Raw genomic sequence first — 16,581 nt, 5'->3', positions numbered from 1 at the left:
AACATCATCTTCTCACCTCCAAGAGTCTCTCCAAGGCTCTGTTCCCAACACCAACCCTAACCTCATCTCCCAAAGAACAGACTCTTTCTTCAGCGTGAATGTAGCCCCTCTCTCCTGACTCACTGAGTGTTCAAGCAAGAACTAGAGAACAGAGGGCCCCCTGTGGACTGGAAGATGGTGACTTTGCTCCACAGGAGATGATTACCCAGTAGAAGCAATTCCTCAGAGCCACAAAAGTCCTTCCCTTCCAGTGTTAGTAGCAAATGGTAAAACAAATGGTTTTACCTTTTGGGGTTTGGGGGGATTTTTGCCTTGGATTTGTTTCTCTGACGAAATATTTGTCTTTTGTTACCATTCTTGTTATTATTATTAAACAGCAACCCTGGAGCATAAGGACTGATAGGTGTGTACCTGATTCACTCTGAAATTACATTTTGCTTTTAAAGGGATGTTATTTAGCTTGCTAAAAGGCCTGTGATTATGCAATCTCCCCTTTTCTTCAATGTCCAGGCTTAGAACCATCTCCAAAACTAGATTCTCCCCTCATCATGGCCACTTTCCCAGTAAGATATTTTAATTAATAGAGCACAGAGGTCACGTCTCCCTCTCTATCTGCTAGTAAAGAGCAGGTTTAACCAGCGTGTCTGCCCCATCTGATTGCACTGCTCTAGGATTATAGAGAAAGCCACCCAGGGAAATATATGCAAGAAAAATGACTGTCGTTCTCTGTTGGACTAGCTCACTGGGAAATTTCTGATTACCTAGCAGTATGCTTTTGCCCTTGGCTAACAAATGTCCTTAGTTTTTAACATATATGCCTGGCCTCAGCACTTTTCAGTACTAAATTCTGCTGTCCTTTAATCTCTTGACAGCTAGTATGTGTCCCAGGGCTCTTGAGGGCTGTGGATGGCAATGGACCGGGAAGTATAAACTGTGGTACCACTGTCCATTTCTCAAAGAGGGAAGAGGGTCTTTGGGTGGCTACCAGCGAGAGGTCAGGTTGGGTTTCCAAGAAGTCTGACCCAGATTCCAGAGATAAGTATTTCAGCAGAGGTACCATATTCTTCACAGGCTGCCAGGAGCCAGGCTGATTGTCCCCCACTCATAAAACGAATCTATAATTTATGGCCTATGAGGAGGGAATAGAATCCTGTTTTTGACTGAGACTTTACTATATGTGAGTCACTATGTTAGTTAATGTTCCCACATTTTCTCAATGTGGGTAAATTTCTCAATTTCTACAAGCCTGGGAGGTAGGTATTGTTAACCTTATTTTTTCAGAAGAGAAAACAGATCCAGAGAAGTTAAACAAGTTCTCCTGAGATACCAGCCATCAAGTGGTGGAGCCAAAATTATACTTCTTGTTTGACTTTCTGATTTAGAATGCTCAGATGGTGGGAGTCTTAAAGCTATTGGTGAGATACAGCATTAGCATATCAGCAAACGCGAGGAAAGGAGAATATTCTTTCCAAGAATGTTCCAAGAAATATTACTTAAGAATGTAACCCCAAAGAAAATCCATACAGCTTTTCTCTGTAACAAAATATATAGAAAAAGGAATGGGCATCTTCTCTTAGCCTCTCAGCCTATCCTAACCCTATCCTTCAACAATGTTCAATTCAGTTCTGCCTCCTCCATAATGGCTTCTCTGAGTACCTTTCACCTGGAACTCAGCCCTGGCTAACGGTACCATATACTGCCTTATGTTGTTAGTTTCCCAATTCCATTCCCAATTCCTAACTACCTGATGGAAACTCTAATAAGCAGAGAAATGCTAAGGAAGAAAATAATAAAGGAAGCAACCTAAGTATCTATCAATGGATGAATGGATAAAGAAAATGTGGTATAGAAATACAATGAAATAAAATTCAGCCATAAAAAGGAAGGAAATCTTGTGATTTGCAACAACACAGATGGAACTTGTGGGCATTATGTAAAATAAGTCAGACAGAAAAAGACAAATACTGTATGATCTCACTTACATGTGGAATCTAAAGAAAATGAACTCATAGATAGAGACAGGGAGCAGATTGGTGGTTGCCAGAGGTAGGGAGGGGGTGGGAGGTGAGTGAAACAGGTGAAGGTGGTCAAAACTTCCAGTTATAAAATAAATAAGTCATGGAGATATAATGTACTGCATGTTGACTATAGTTTATAACATTGTATAGTATATTTGAAAGTTGCTAAGAGAATCAATCTTAAAAGTTCTCACTACAAGAAAAAAAATTGTAACTCTGTGTGGTAACTAGACTTACTGTGGTAATAATTTCATAATATATACAAATATGAAATCATTATGTTGCATACCTGACACTAACATAATATTATGTATCAATTATATCTCAATTTTTTCAAAAGTTACAAAAAGAAAATGTAAAGATCCTGAACAGTCCACAGATTGGATCACCAGCCCGATATTCAGAATTGACTCTATTATAGCTGGAGTATCATAGATTGCATCATATCATCATGGCCTTGTTTGTCCCACCTATAGAGAAGGAGAGGAAGCCAGGAACAGATTTTCCAAAGTCCAGTCCTGAGGGAGTGAATGTAGTGAGTTGTTTGGCAGTAAAGGAGCAAGAAACAAGGAAGCTTGTGGCCAACTCCAAGGCAGAGAGAGTTCAGTCACAAAATTAAGAGTTAAGTCAACTATGAGTGTCTTCCAAAAATAGTTCCCAAGGTTTTTATGCTACCTAAAAATATTTTATGGGCACCAGAATTTGGGTTTTTCCTTTCTTGCTTCGTAACCCAGATAATCATTATCTTACTAGCATAAAACCATCTTTCATACCTTCCTGAATCATCCACCATGAAAGCTGCTGGTAGTGTAGCTTAGGTAAAATACATATTACCTAGGAATGTCCCCCTAGACCACCGTTGGTACATTAGCATTTTTTATCCGTTTTGCTACATGATTCTTTGGATGCCAAAGGGTTGAGATCCCAGATGAGTCCCAGTATAATGAGACAGGGTGGTTTTGTGGGATGGGCACTGTGGTCGTGGGTACGAGATCTACCTCTATGGAGGCAAGCTCTGTTACTTCATTTATTGAAATGCCCATTTTTCCCTAAAGAAAACAAAGATAAACATCCTTGTCCTGTCCTGGGTTGAGTATTAAAGAAGATAATATGTATGGATGTTTGATGTACTCGTAAGTGATAAATATTTCTATGGCAGTGATGGAGTTCAGGACATGTTACCCCAAAATATGCTACCTTGGCACATTGAATATTTTAAGCTGAAGGAACTTGAGAAATACCATGTGCAGAAAGGACTTCTGACATTCCTCTGAAGCAGGTCATAAAACCCTCATATGAGGTGCCCTTTCTATATTTAGTGAAAGGAGCTTCTTTATCTCAGAAGACAAAGGGACACTGAGAGGAATTAGAATAAACAGACCCTGCTGCATCCCCACAGTTAACTATACTTAGGTCATACTCTGTCCACTCATATCTTTCCATGACTTCCCATTCTTCATCAAACCTAACACAAAAACATTCATGTTTAACTGTTCCTTTGGGTCTTAATTTTCTCACAAAGGCTCTTGTGTCACATAAAACTTATATTAAATAAACTTATATGTTTTTCTCCTGTTAAACTTTGTCAGTTTAATTTTCAGACCCAGCCATGAACCCTAGAGAATTGAGGGAAACATTTTCCTCTCCCATAGCAAGGAGTATATTAAAAAATCAAAGTAGAAAGGAGATCCAAGATGGCAGAGTAGATAAATGCTGTGATTGCCTCATCCCATGAACACATCAAAATTACAACTAAATTATAGAACAATCAACCCAGAGAACCATCTGCAGTCTAGCTAAACAGAAGTTTTACAACTAAGGATATAAAGAATAAGCCACATCGAGACTGGTAGGGAGGCGAAGATGAGAAATGGGCTGGTCCCACACCCACGTGTGGCGGTTGAAAACAGGGATATCTCAACCACAGAGGTTCCCCATGAAGGAGTGAGGGACCCCAGCCCCACACACCAGGCTCCACAGCCCAGAGTACTGGGGCTGGGAAGAGGAGCCCCCACAACTTCTGGCTGTGAAAAACAGTGGGAATTCCGACTGTCTGGGTGGGCTGGAAGGCTGTGGGGAACCCAGACATTCTCTTAAAGGGCCCATGCAGGCACTCACCCTGGGCTCCGGTGGAGGGACGTTGACTGGGGGGGAGTCAGAGACATATGGGGAGAGACTGAATTGTGTAACTTAGGAGTGAGGACTAGAGGGACAGTCCCCATTTTCCCTGTGTGGGTTCCTTCTCCTGGCAGGCGGGCACCACCTTCTGCATGTTGAGCCTGCCCCACAGGCCAAATCTGAATTTGATTGGTCTGGTGAGCTCCACCCTGCTGACTCACTTGGGATCCTGCCTCACCCAACTTGCCTGCAGCAGGAGGCTTTATCAGCAGCTGAACCTTATGGTTCAAGGGAGCTCCATTAAGACTGTCAGCTGATTTCTCAACAGAAACTTTGCAGTCAGAAGGGATTGGCACAAAATATTCAAAGTGATGAAAAACAAGGACCTACAACCAAGGGTACTCTACCCTGCAAGGCTATCATTTAAAATCTAAGGACAGATAAAAGAGCTTCCCATACAAGAAAAAGCTAAAGGAATTCATCACCACCAAACCAGTATTACAGGGAATGTTAGAGGTACATCTTTAAGATGAAAAAAAAAAAAAAAAAAGATAAAAAGTGTAAATAATAAAATGGCAATAATTACACATCTATCAACAATTACTTTCAATGTAAGTGAATTAAGTGCTCTGATCAAAAACATAGGGTGGCTGACTGGATAAGAAAACAAAACCCTTACATATGCAGCCTACAAGAAACTCACTTCAGATTGAAAGGCACACACAGACTGAAAAAGGGATAGAAAAAATTATTTCATGAAAATGAAAACAAAACAAAACAGAAAAACTGGGGTTGCAATACTTATACCAAACAAAAGAGACTTTAAAACAAAGGCTATAACAAGAGACAAAGAAGGACCCAGTAATCCCACTTCCTGGTATTTATCCGAAGAAACCCAAAATGATACTTGAAGGGAACATGTGCTTCCATATGTTCATTGCAGCATTGTTTACAATGGCCCAGATGAGGCAGCCTGGGTGTCTGTCGATAGAAGAATAAAGAGGAAGTACCCCCAATAAATTTAAAAAGTAAATTAAAAATAAAAATAAAAAGATATATTAAAAAAAATTGTCACCCAATAAATTTTAAAAATAAATTTTTTTAAAAAAAAGAGGAAGTGGTACATATATTAAGTGAAATATTGCTCAGCCAGGGAGGGGAATGGGTTCTTGCCATCTGCGGTGACATGAATGGACCTGGAGGGTATTGTGCTGAGTGGAGTATGTCAGACAGAGAAAGACAGATGCGATGTGATTTTGCTTATATGTGGACTCTAAAGAACAAAATAAACAAAACAGAAACAGACTCATAGATATGGAGAACATTTTGATGGCTGCCTGATGGGAGGAGGATTGAGGGAGCGGGTGAAAAAGAGGACGGGATTAAGAAGTACAAATTGGTAGTTACAAAATAATCATGGGGATGTAAAGCATAGGGAATAGAGTCAATAATATGGTAATAACTATGCATAGACTTGTCAGGGGATCACTTCTTAAAATATATAAATGTCTAACCATATGCCGTACAGCTGAAATTAATATAAAATAATATTGAATGTCAACTGTAACTGAAAAATTAAAAAGGGGGGGAGGGTGAAGAGCAATAAGTGATCCAAATTTCCAGATATACAATAAATACGTCATGGGGATGTAAAGTACAGCATAAGGAATATAGTCAATAATATTGTGATCGCGTGGTATGGTGTTATTTAGTTGCTGGACTTACCATGGTGATCACTTCTTTAGGTATATAAATGTTAAGTAACTATGGTGTACACCTGAAACTAACGTAATATTGTATGCTAACTATATTTTTAATAAAAGTCTTTTAAAAAATAAAATGAGCATGCAAAAAAAAAAACCAAAGCACCAGAAATGTGGTGCTATGTCATCATAACAGAGCTTAGATGTACTTTATCAGTGTTCTTACCGTGGAAATGTCCAGCAAAGATTATTCGATCAATTTATTCTATACAAAATTGAACTGCCTGAATATCTATTGGAAGAAATGCTACTGAGTCCTCAAAGGTTTGTTGTTTATGTTTTTGGTTTAAAGTTAAAAGTAAAGTGTTTTAGTATACATATATCTGATGGTGATGGTTTTAAATAAAACTGAATTTAAAAGCTAGGTAGATCAAAAGAAAGCAAGGTTCTGTGTTTTTTTCTCAGCTTTTAAAATGCTATTTTGTCCCCATCTGCATCTTGGAGAACAGGTGACCATAAAGCAGAAGGCATGGCCACCATGAGATCTCACAGTCAGCAGTTTGTTCTGCTCTGCTCAGTCCTGTGAACTACTAATAGATCCAACACTAATAGAGCTAATGAAATACTAATAGGTCTAATAGATATAGGCCTAGTCCACACTTTCATAAAGGTCAGTTCTCTTTTGTTTCCCAGTGTTAGTACATTTACCCTCTGCCAGACCTAAGAAGAATGATATAAACTCATTGGCTTTGCCTCTGAAACCTATTTTACACTACCAGTCTCCAGGATAAAAATCAAAAAAAACGACTCCATTTTTATAGTCAATTTTACTTTTTAAAAAGACTTTTCTAGCTTACATCAGGAAAGATCTATGCTATTCGAAACTTTAAAAATCAGTTGACTTTGTTGAGGGAAAGAAAAGATTTCTTGCTTATTCTGCGAAGACACGCCAAAATATGACATTAAGATTACCTGTCAGTTTGGTTCAGCTGATGTATTTCTAGCAATAGCAAGCTACACAGCTTCTTTCGTGTGATATGTCTTTCAATAGATCTCTTGGCTGTTTCCTATAGATGATATACCACAATCCTCAGGAATTCACTGACTAAAGAATTTGAGATTTTTTATTCACACATATTCCATTATATAGATTGTGGATGGACCTTTTTTCCTCCAAAGCCTCAGTTTTCAGTACAATCCTTTAAATGCAGGAAACAGTAGAAAGCAGAAAATGCCCGTACGGTAATGTTTCACCTGAGTAATCATATTTCCATTACTAAACCACAAGGCAATTTAGCTCAAAAACACACAAATGGAAAGTTTGAAACTGTGTATATCCTCAGGTTTTTCATTATTGAAAAATAAAAGGCCACCGTTCATTGGAAAACAAAAATAGGAAAGGGGTTGCTGAATAAGAAAATAAAAATTTTTCTATATGAAAGCATCTATCAATACTTAGGAAATACATGAGTTTTAGACATTTACAAATCAAAAGCTCCAACTTCCCCCCAAATTCCTCAAAACTCAGTTACATCTATCACCAACAGTTCCCCCTTAGATTGTTTTCCGGTATTAATTATTATACAAACACACTTTTAAAATACTTTGTAAAAGCAACAACAAAGACTAAGAAGTATCTGAAAGGTTAAATAAACATTAAAAATAACTTTTCAAAACTAGATGTAGCTTTTTTAAGAAGTAACTTTGCCAGATTTTGCTGCTGGAAGATTTCACAGAAAAACAACTATATAATATTTTCATATAATTTTATCCAGAGAGACATTTATGTCATATGACATTTTTAATACCTATCTTTTTATTTCTTTTTTTTTTTTTGCTTGTACTTGCCAGCAATCTAAGTAAAATAAAATTACAAATATACAGAACGTACAAAATGAGACTCTATTTGGTTCACATTTTAACATTACCTTTCTACACCATCTGCCTCTGGATTTTCAATGAAATATCTTTTGGTTTGAAAATCTTCATCTTCTCCAAAAGACCATTTCTAGAGCTTTGGAAAGTTGTCACGCTAATACAATCACAAAATGAAATGGCACAGAGCAGCTTAGGAAGATATAGGAGAGCGGGTGTTTTATTACATTTCTGTACCAGATCATTGTTTCTAGGAGGTAATCCATAAATTTTTAATCCTTCGAGTGTTCTTGAGAAATGTAAAAAGGACTGCTCCTGACCTAGTTCAACCTCTTTTATCACAGTAAGGGCAATAATTTTATTGTGCAATTAGTGCAATTTTATTGCGAAATGGTTATTCTATTATCTTTTGAGTTAATGTCTTTTGAATGGCAAAGTGTAATTTATACTCTTCTCTTTAGATAATGAATAGTAAGATCTCCTTCAAGGTTCAGAGCAGGTAATACTCCTTAAATTCAAGGCTGCGGGCAACATACAGATGAGTGAATGGGTTTTCATAGTGTGATGGTTAATCTCCATTCAATTATAATATATCAGTAATTCAGAGTGATTTTGAATGTATCCTGTTCTACATCAATTTCTGTTATAAGTACAATAGGGTGGGAGGGGGAAAAGAATAGAATTTCCTCATAAATGAGCTTTCAGGATAAATGAATTCAAGTTTACCAAAATAACATAAACTATATATATGTGGACCACCTTTATTATTCCACAAATTATATAATGAGTGGTTTACACAAGAAAGACTCCCCATAAATTTTGTCAGTTTTGCCTCAAGTAGACCACATGTTGAAGACCCAAATTAAGACAATATGTAAACCAAAAAAACAAAAAGCATTAAACTTACGTATGTTTTTACCTCACAGTGGAAGGTGCAATGACAATAAATAATTCATTCTTAAGGATAGTTCTGTGCAAATTCAATTCATTGGAGTTCAACAACTTATTACTATGCCCTAGCCACTGAACAATCGAATTTCAGGTTCAGGAAAACTAAAAGTCATTAAATGAATTAAATGCATTATGACGTAAAAATGATTATGATGTTCATTTTCCCGGATAAATAAATGTTAGTAAATGAATAATGATAATATAAGAACTGAACCTGGGAAGCTACAGAAAAGAATTCAGAAACAGAGTGTATAGGTTCTGTTATCAGCACTTCTTATGTTTTCATATGAATCTGTAGAGTCAACCAAGAAGCTTTCAGGTTTCAGAATTGACGCAGCAGGTAGATTCCTTTACTCAAACTCTCCTTGTTGTGTTGGCTAAAGAAATAACTTGTATTTTAATAAGCCGGGGGTAAAAAACAGGCAGAATTTTAAAAAGTCTGAGCGTGTACGTGGAAATGTTTATGGAAAAGTGCATTTTGAATGACAGACTCCCATTTTGGCTCAGCAGGTTACCTCATGATGCAATCACAAAATCAATTGCCTACTGGCATAGGCAAAAATATGTTTGGTCTTTAGCCACTTTGTGACTCTGCAAATTTGTTTGCCTAGAACTGATTGTAAATGCAAAGCTCTGGCTGAAGTTCTTTTAAAATCTTGACTTATTGTCAAAGCACTAAGCAGTGTTCTGGTAAATCACATGCCTAATTTTAATTCTACTTCAGGAGACTCGGCTTTTACTGCTGACTTTCTAAACAATCTGGAGCAGTGTAATTAGTTGGGATAGGCTGGACTGAGGTAACAGAAAGACTCCAAAATACGTACTCCCTCAAACCTGACACAGTCCACCTCTCATTCACGTCCGTCTGCTGAGAATGGTGCCCTGGTCAGCTGGCAGCTCTCCTCTGTGTGGTGATTCGAGGTCCCAGTGCTTTCCATCGTGTGGCTCTGCCATTGCTCCTGGCCTCTCAGCTGCCTGCACCCACCCAGCAGAAGGGGGAAAGAAAGTGTCGAGGGGCAAAGGGCTCCTATAAACCTTGGCCTGGAGAAGGCACCTAGCGTTTCTGCTAATATTCCACTGGCCAGAATTGGGTTATAGAGCCATACCTGAAACTGAGGGTCTTGACTTAACACATGATGTGGATTTAACATGTAGCCCCAGCACTCAATTTAGTTTCTTCACAGCGTGCCCTACAAGCCTCAGCCCTTTCCCTTACATTTATTAACTCCTGAGGCAGGAAGAAACAATGACCATGCCCTGACTATTGGTCACAGGTATGGGTTTAAGCTAAAGATAAACATCATGTCCTAAGTTCTGTTTCAGCTCTGAGCCCTAAAGCAGAATGACACCCTGAAACCAAGCTGAGGGGCTCCAGAAGCTGACCTCAAGGCCTGAAATCAGGATTCACTGCCCATACCTCACTCTTGACCAATCAGTTTCACAACCCCAAACCTCTTACTCATGATGACTTATGATTTTTGCTCTATGAAGCCTCTTGTCTGTGAGCCATTGGAGAGTCGGGGATTTTGGAGCATGAGCTCACATGTTCTCCGGATTGGCGCCAATCTTAATGAACTAGTTCTTTTCTCCACTGTAAACTCCTGCTGATACATTGCTTTCAGTTTGTGCACATGGGCAGATGAACTCTTGTTCAATTTGGTAACATAACCCAAAGGAGCTTGGGAAGCCTAGCTGTGTGCCTAAGACGATGGAAACATATTAAAGGACTGCTGGTGAACAGCAAACAATTTCCGCTATTGGCAAGGCAACTAACCTTGTACCTCTGTGCTCCTTCATTTACAAATGGGTAACTATTATCTACATCCATACACCAATCTTGAGTTTGTGAATATGTATACCGATGAAGCATTTGAGTTCCATGGGTAAGCAGTGTGTCAGTTGAATATACTATTGTTTATGCCATTGCTATGCTATTGTTAATTTGAAAAGTTACATTGGGTTAAATAACAGTAAAAAACAGAACTTTCCACCAAAGAGCATTATCAAGAACTCTATGTTAAATGCAATCTTTCCTGGCAATAAAGGGATAAACTAAATGGTGTCCTAATCCCACATTCTTTTATTCTAGTTACATTACTCCAAATGGAACAGCTATTTCTTTCTTCCTGATTGAAAGCATTAGTACTTCTGCACCAGAACTGACAGACTAAACTAGTTCACAATCATAAATGTGATTCTAGAAAACATCTAGCACCTTTTAAAATACTTCCATAAAGTAACATTTTAAATACAGAGGTCTGAGACCTTTCTAGAGAAACTGAAGAAAAGAACTACCATCCTAAGCATCTGCTAAGGACCAGGTAATGGATTTTATGGTACGTCCACAACCTTTTGGATGTCGATCATGTAAAACAAATATCAGTAGTGAGACAGCAGCACAAGAATAGCCAGTTTCACTCACGTGCGGTCGGTGTAATTTAAGAGTGTGCCAGGCAGAATGGCAGCAAGATACATGATCTACCTGGAAGCCAAGGCTAGAAGATGCTAATCCCAACTCAGCAAATGAATCATTATATGACCTTGGGAAAATTAGCTAGCTTGGTTTCTCTGCCTAAAATGACAAACAGTAATAAGCAGATATTTCTAGAAAGATCTTTAAAATCAGAGAGGGAGAGGGAAAAGAGGAAGAGAAGGGAGATGGGGAAGGAGAAAAACTAAACATGGGGAAATCTACAAGGTTGAAAATGTGCTGAATGATTGTTTTGGACTATATTAAAACTGTATTTGCTTCAGGAGGCATAGAGCCTAAGAATCAAAATATATTAATACGAGCAAATCAGGCATTATTACTTGTTTAGCACTTATAACAAACAAATGCTTTGTTAGATGTGAAGTTGAAACAACCATCCCTTCTCTCAGGTTTATGCAATAAAGAAAAAAACATCCTAACATTCCAACAAACAGGTATTAGATCTTGCCTCCAGCCAGGCACTGAGAATGTGATGGTAAACAAGACAGACACGGTTCCTGCTGCATTGAACTGACAAGACAGACAAAACATAAGTAAATTTAAAAATTGCAACTTGTAGATAAGTGCTATGAAGAATGTGGACGAAAAAGAGGTGCTGTAATAAATCTAACCGAAAGTAACCTGAGTGATCTGATCATAAATTTCTAACTGGGCAGGTCAGTGTGCGTAGTCACGCCCCAGGCCTGTAACTTCTTTAGTAAAAAGTTTTCAAGCCAGCCCTGTCCATTGTTCTTGTGCATCTGGGTTAACACACCTTTGAAATGCCAGAAGTAATCTTCTTTTCCCCCGACCCTTCAAGGGAGCACTTAATTTTGTTAACTACTGTGTTTCCCCAAAAATAAGACCTAGCCGGACCATCAGCTCTAACACATTTTTGGAGCAAAAATTAATATACTACCCAGTATGCTATTCTATTCTATTCTATTCTATTCTATTCTATTCTATTCTATTCTATTCTATTCTATCCTATTCTAAGTAAGACCGGGTCTTATATTAAGTTTTGCTCCAAAAGACGCATTAGAGCTGATGGTCTGGTTAGATCTTAATTTCGGGGAAACACGATATTCTGTAACTTGCTTTCTCCCACCTTCTTGTAAGCTTTTTTCCATCCCCTCCTTAATTCTAAATGTATAAAAGAAACTGCAAAACTGTCATTCTCCAGAGCATTTAAGATGTTGCTTCCCAGCATGTCGTCAGTTTGGCTTGAGTAAACTCTTACAAAAATTCTCTACAGGTTTGGACATTCTTATGTTGATGAGAAAGTGAGGAAAGGGACCACAGGATATCAGCAATATCAGAGAGAAGAATGTTCCAGAAAGGAGAATAACAAGTACAAACACCCTGAGGCATGACTCATTTGGGGTACATATGGGAATAGCAAGGAGGTTGGAGGCTAGGAAGCATAGGGTGGAATAACTGAAAGCGCAATTCATGGAAAAATGGAGATGGAAAGGCAACAGGAGGCCGGACAGAGGAATGTCTCCCAGGCCCTGGCAAGGACTTTGGATTTTACACTGGAGAAATGAGAAGTCTGTGACTGACAAAGTTACACAGCTGGCAGATTTGGAACTAAAACACTGACCTTCTGACTAGGATTCTAGCATTCTACCTTAGACTCCATGATTTTAAATGGAAAGTTTTCTTTTTTTACAAAGCCACCCCGTCAGAGAGATGTGGGGTTTGGATGATTGGAGTTTACCTTTTCATATGTTAAATTATTTGTATTTTAAAAAAAATAATTGACATGAAACACAAGTCAAAAGTGACCAAAGGTTTTCCAGTGCAGAGTTAAGACTCCTCCCCACCTCTGATCCCAGGCACCCACCTCTTTTTAGTCTCTTCTATGTTCTTAAAGGTGCTGGGTTTTAAAAGGACATTCATTCACTAACACTTACTGAGTCTACTCTGCCAGGGGCTGTGCTAGGTACTGGGGACCTGATAGACTAAGGTGAATCTCTGCTTTCTCAGAGCCTATTACCTGCAAGACACAAGAAATGACTTAACAGGGTGGCCAGTTGGCTCAGTTGGTTAGAGCGCAGTGCTCACAACACCAAGGTCACAGGTTCGATTCCCACATGGGCCCAGTTGTGGGCCAGTGAGCTGAGGCCTCCACAACTAGATTGAAAACAACTTGACTTGGAGTTGATGGTCCTGGAAAAACATACTGTTCCCCAATAAATAAATAAACAAATAAATAAATAAATAAATAAATAAAAAGAAATGACTTAACGTTTGATTGACAAATGTAAGGCAAAATCAGACCTCATAGTAAGCGACGATGATTTTCAAATTCCAAATTATCACATTCTCTTTAAAAATTTTATGAGCTATATAGGGCATTAAAGACATTAACATGTTTTGGGGCACGGAAACGTGCATTTTGAAGGGATTTTCTATTCTGAATATGAAAACTTTCTAAAATAGCTTGGTGTTCTTCATTAGTCTAGCCCCGCTCAATCAAAAATAATAAATAAAAGATGTCTTACATTATCTTAGGAAATCTATGTACAAAAAAACAACTAATGAATAAGTCAGGGATGTAATGTACAGTATGGTGACTATAGTTAATAATACTGTATTGCATATTTGAATGTAGCTAGGAGAGTGGATCTTAAAAGTTCTCATCATGAGAAAAAAAACTGTAACTATTATAGTGACCGATGTTATCCGGACTATCATGGTGATCATTTTGCAATATATACAAATATCAAATCATTATATTGTACACCTGAAACTAATATATGTCAATTATACCTCAATAAAAAAATAATAATTTTTAGAAAGAAAAAACCAAATTCAGTTTCAGGTGCACCTTTGAATTTTGTACCTATTCAAAAAGTACCTATACTGTATGGGTTTTTTTGTTTTTGTTTGTTTGTTCGTTTTTGTTTATTTATTTATTTATTCATTTATTTTTAAATTTATTGGGGTGACAATTGTTAGTAAAATTACATAGATTTCAGGTGTACAATTCTGTATTACATCATATACAAATCCCATTGTGTGTTCACCACCCAGAGTCAGTTCTCCTTCCATCACCATATATTTGATCCCCCTTACCCTCATCTCCGACCCCCCACCCCCCTACCCTCTGGTAACCACTAAACTATTGTCTGTGTCTATGAGTTTCTGTTTCTCATTTGTCTGTCTTGTTTTTTTGTTGTTCTTGGGTTATATACCACATATCAGTGAAATCATATGGTTCTCTGCTTTTTCTGTCTGACTTATTTCGCTTAGCATTATACTCTCAAGATCCATCCATGTTGTCACAAATGTTCCTATATCATCTTTTCTTACCACCGAATAGTATTCTATTGTGTATATATACCACAACATCTTTATCCATTCATCTAGCGAAGGACATTTTGGTTGTTTCCATATCTTGGCCACTGTAAATAAAGCTGCAATGAACACTGGAGCACACTTGTCTTTATGTATAAATGTTTTCAGATTTTTTGGGTAGATACCCAGGAGAGGGATTGCTGGGTCATATGGTAATTCTATTCATAATTTTTTGAGGAACCTCCACACTGCCTTCCATAACGGCTGCACCAGTCTGCATTCCCACCAACAGTGTATGAGGGTTCCTTTTTCTCCACAGCCTCTCCAACACTTGTTACTATTTGTCTTGTTGATGATAGCCATTCTGACTGGGGTGAGGTGATAGCTCATTGTGGTTTTTATTTGCATTTCTCTGACGATTAGTGATGTTGAGCATTTTTTCATATGTCTATTTGTCATTTGTATGTCCTCTTTGGAGAAATGTCTCTTCAGGTCATCTGCCCATTTTTCAATTGGGTTGTTTTTTTGTTGTTGAGTTTCATGAGTTCCTTGTATATTTTGGGTATTAGCCCCTTATCAGAGGCACTGTTTGCAAAAATCTTCTCCCATTCAGTTGGTTGCCTCTTTATTTTGTCAATGGTTTCTTTTGCCGTGCAGAAGCTTTTAAGTTTCATATAGTCCCATTCATTTATTTTAGCTTTTACTTCCCTTGTCTTTGGAGTCAAATTCATAAAATGCTCTTTGAACCCAAGGTCCATAAGTTTAGTACCTATGTTTTCTTCTGTGCAGTTTATTGTGTCAGGTCTTATGCTTAAGTCTTTGATCCATTTTGAATTAATTTTGGTACATGGTGACAGATAGCTGTCCAGTTTCACTCTTTTGCACGTGGCTATCCAATTCTCCCAGCACCATTTATTGAAGAGGCTGTCTTTTCTCCATTGTATGTTTTTAGCTTCTTTGTCAAAAATTATCTGTCCGTATTTATGTGGTTTTATTTCTGGGTTCTCAATTCTATTCCATTGGTCTATGTGTCTGTTTTTCTGCCAATACCATGCTGTTTTGATTATTGTAGCCCTGTAGTACAAGCTAAAGTCAGGGAGTGTGCTACCTCCAGTATTGTTCTTTTTTCTTAAGATTGCTTTGGCTATTCGGGGTCTTTTGTGGTTCCAAACAAATCTGATGATTTTTTGTTATATTTCTTTTTAAAAAAGTCCATTGGGATTTTGATGGAGACTGCATTAAATCTGTATATTGCTTTGGGTAATATGGCCATTTTAACTATGTTGATTCTTCCAATCCATGGGCATAGAATGTCTTTCCATTTCTTTGTGTCTTCAATTTCTTTCAAAAATGTCTTACAGTTTTCAGCATATGGGTCCTTCACATCCTTGGTTAAGTTTATTCCTAGGTATTTTATTCTTTTTGCTGCAATTGCAAAAGGAATTGTTTTTTGTATTTCTTTTTCTGAGATTTCACTGTTTGTATATAGGAATGCAACGGACTTTTGTACGTTGATTTTATAGCCAGCAACATTACTGTATTCGTTGTTTCTAATAGCTTTTTCGTGGAGTCTTTAGGGTTTTCTATATATGGCATCATGTCATCTGCAAAGAGTGATAATTTAACTTCTTCCTTCCCGATTTGGATGCCTTTTATTTGTTTCTCTTGCCTGATTGCTCTGGCAAGGACTTCCAATACTATGTTGAAAAGCAGAGGTGATAGGGGACAGCCCTGTCGTGTTCCTGAACGTAGAGCAAAGGGCTTCAGTTTTTCACCATTAATTATGAGATTAGCTGAGGGCTTGTCATATATGGCCTTTATTATGTTAAGGTACTTTCCTTCTACACCTATTTTATTAAGTGTTTTAATCATAAATGGATGTTGTTGTTTTAATTAGGGTACAGATTGTTCAAATGTTTGTCTGAAAGTAGGTATACAGCTGTGTCTTCAGGAGGAAGAAAGGCAGCCATGCTGTAGAGAAAAGGACTGTGGGGTAGAAGGGAGGAGTCCCAGGATTCTTATACCAGATCCCCTGACTCATGTGGATCTTTAAGCCAGTGATTTCCCCACCAGGCTTCAATTAAATCATCTGTCCAATGAGGATGACCACACTTTCTCTACCTCACCATTGGATTGTGAAATG

The 16,581-nt window shown here is 37.9% G+C and overlaps 1 protein-coding gene across 17 annotated transcripts in view; it reads right to left on the bottom strand.

Annotated features, from left to right (window-relative positions):
• The window catches only part of CACNA1D (calcium voltage-gated channel subunit alpha1 D), a 427,078-nt gene that overhangs the window by 395,214 nt on the left and 15,283 nt on the right, over nt 1-16,581 (bottom strand). Inside the window, exon 1 of one of the 17 annotated variants that reach the window (XM_074313112.2) lies at nt 7,768-7,864. The exons of the other annotated variants lie outside the window; for them this stretch is intronic. The gene's annotated coding sequence lies outside the window, so the exon portion shown is untranslated. Of the gene's footprint in view, nt 1-7,767; nt 7,865-16,581 lie in introns of those variants that run through there. 17 annotated transcript variants of the gene reach the window in all.

Source organism: Rhinolophus sinicus, chromosome 5, assembly GCF_057876585.1.
Source record: "Rhinolophus sinicus isolate RSI-liver-muscle chromosome 5, RSI-T2T, whole genome shotgun sequence".
NCBI classification, from domain to species: domain Eukaryota; kingdom Metazoa; phylum Chordata; class Mammalia; order Chiroptera; family Rhinolophidae; genus Rhinolophus; species Rhinolophus sinicus.
Note: the sequence above shows the minus strand (reverse complement) of the source record. Positions and strands in the feature narration are given on the sequence as shown.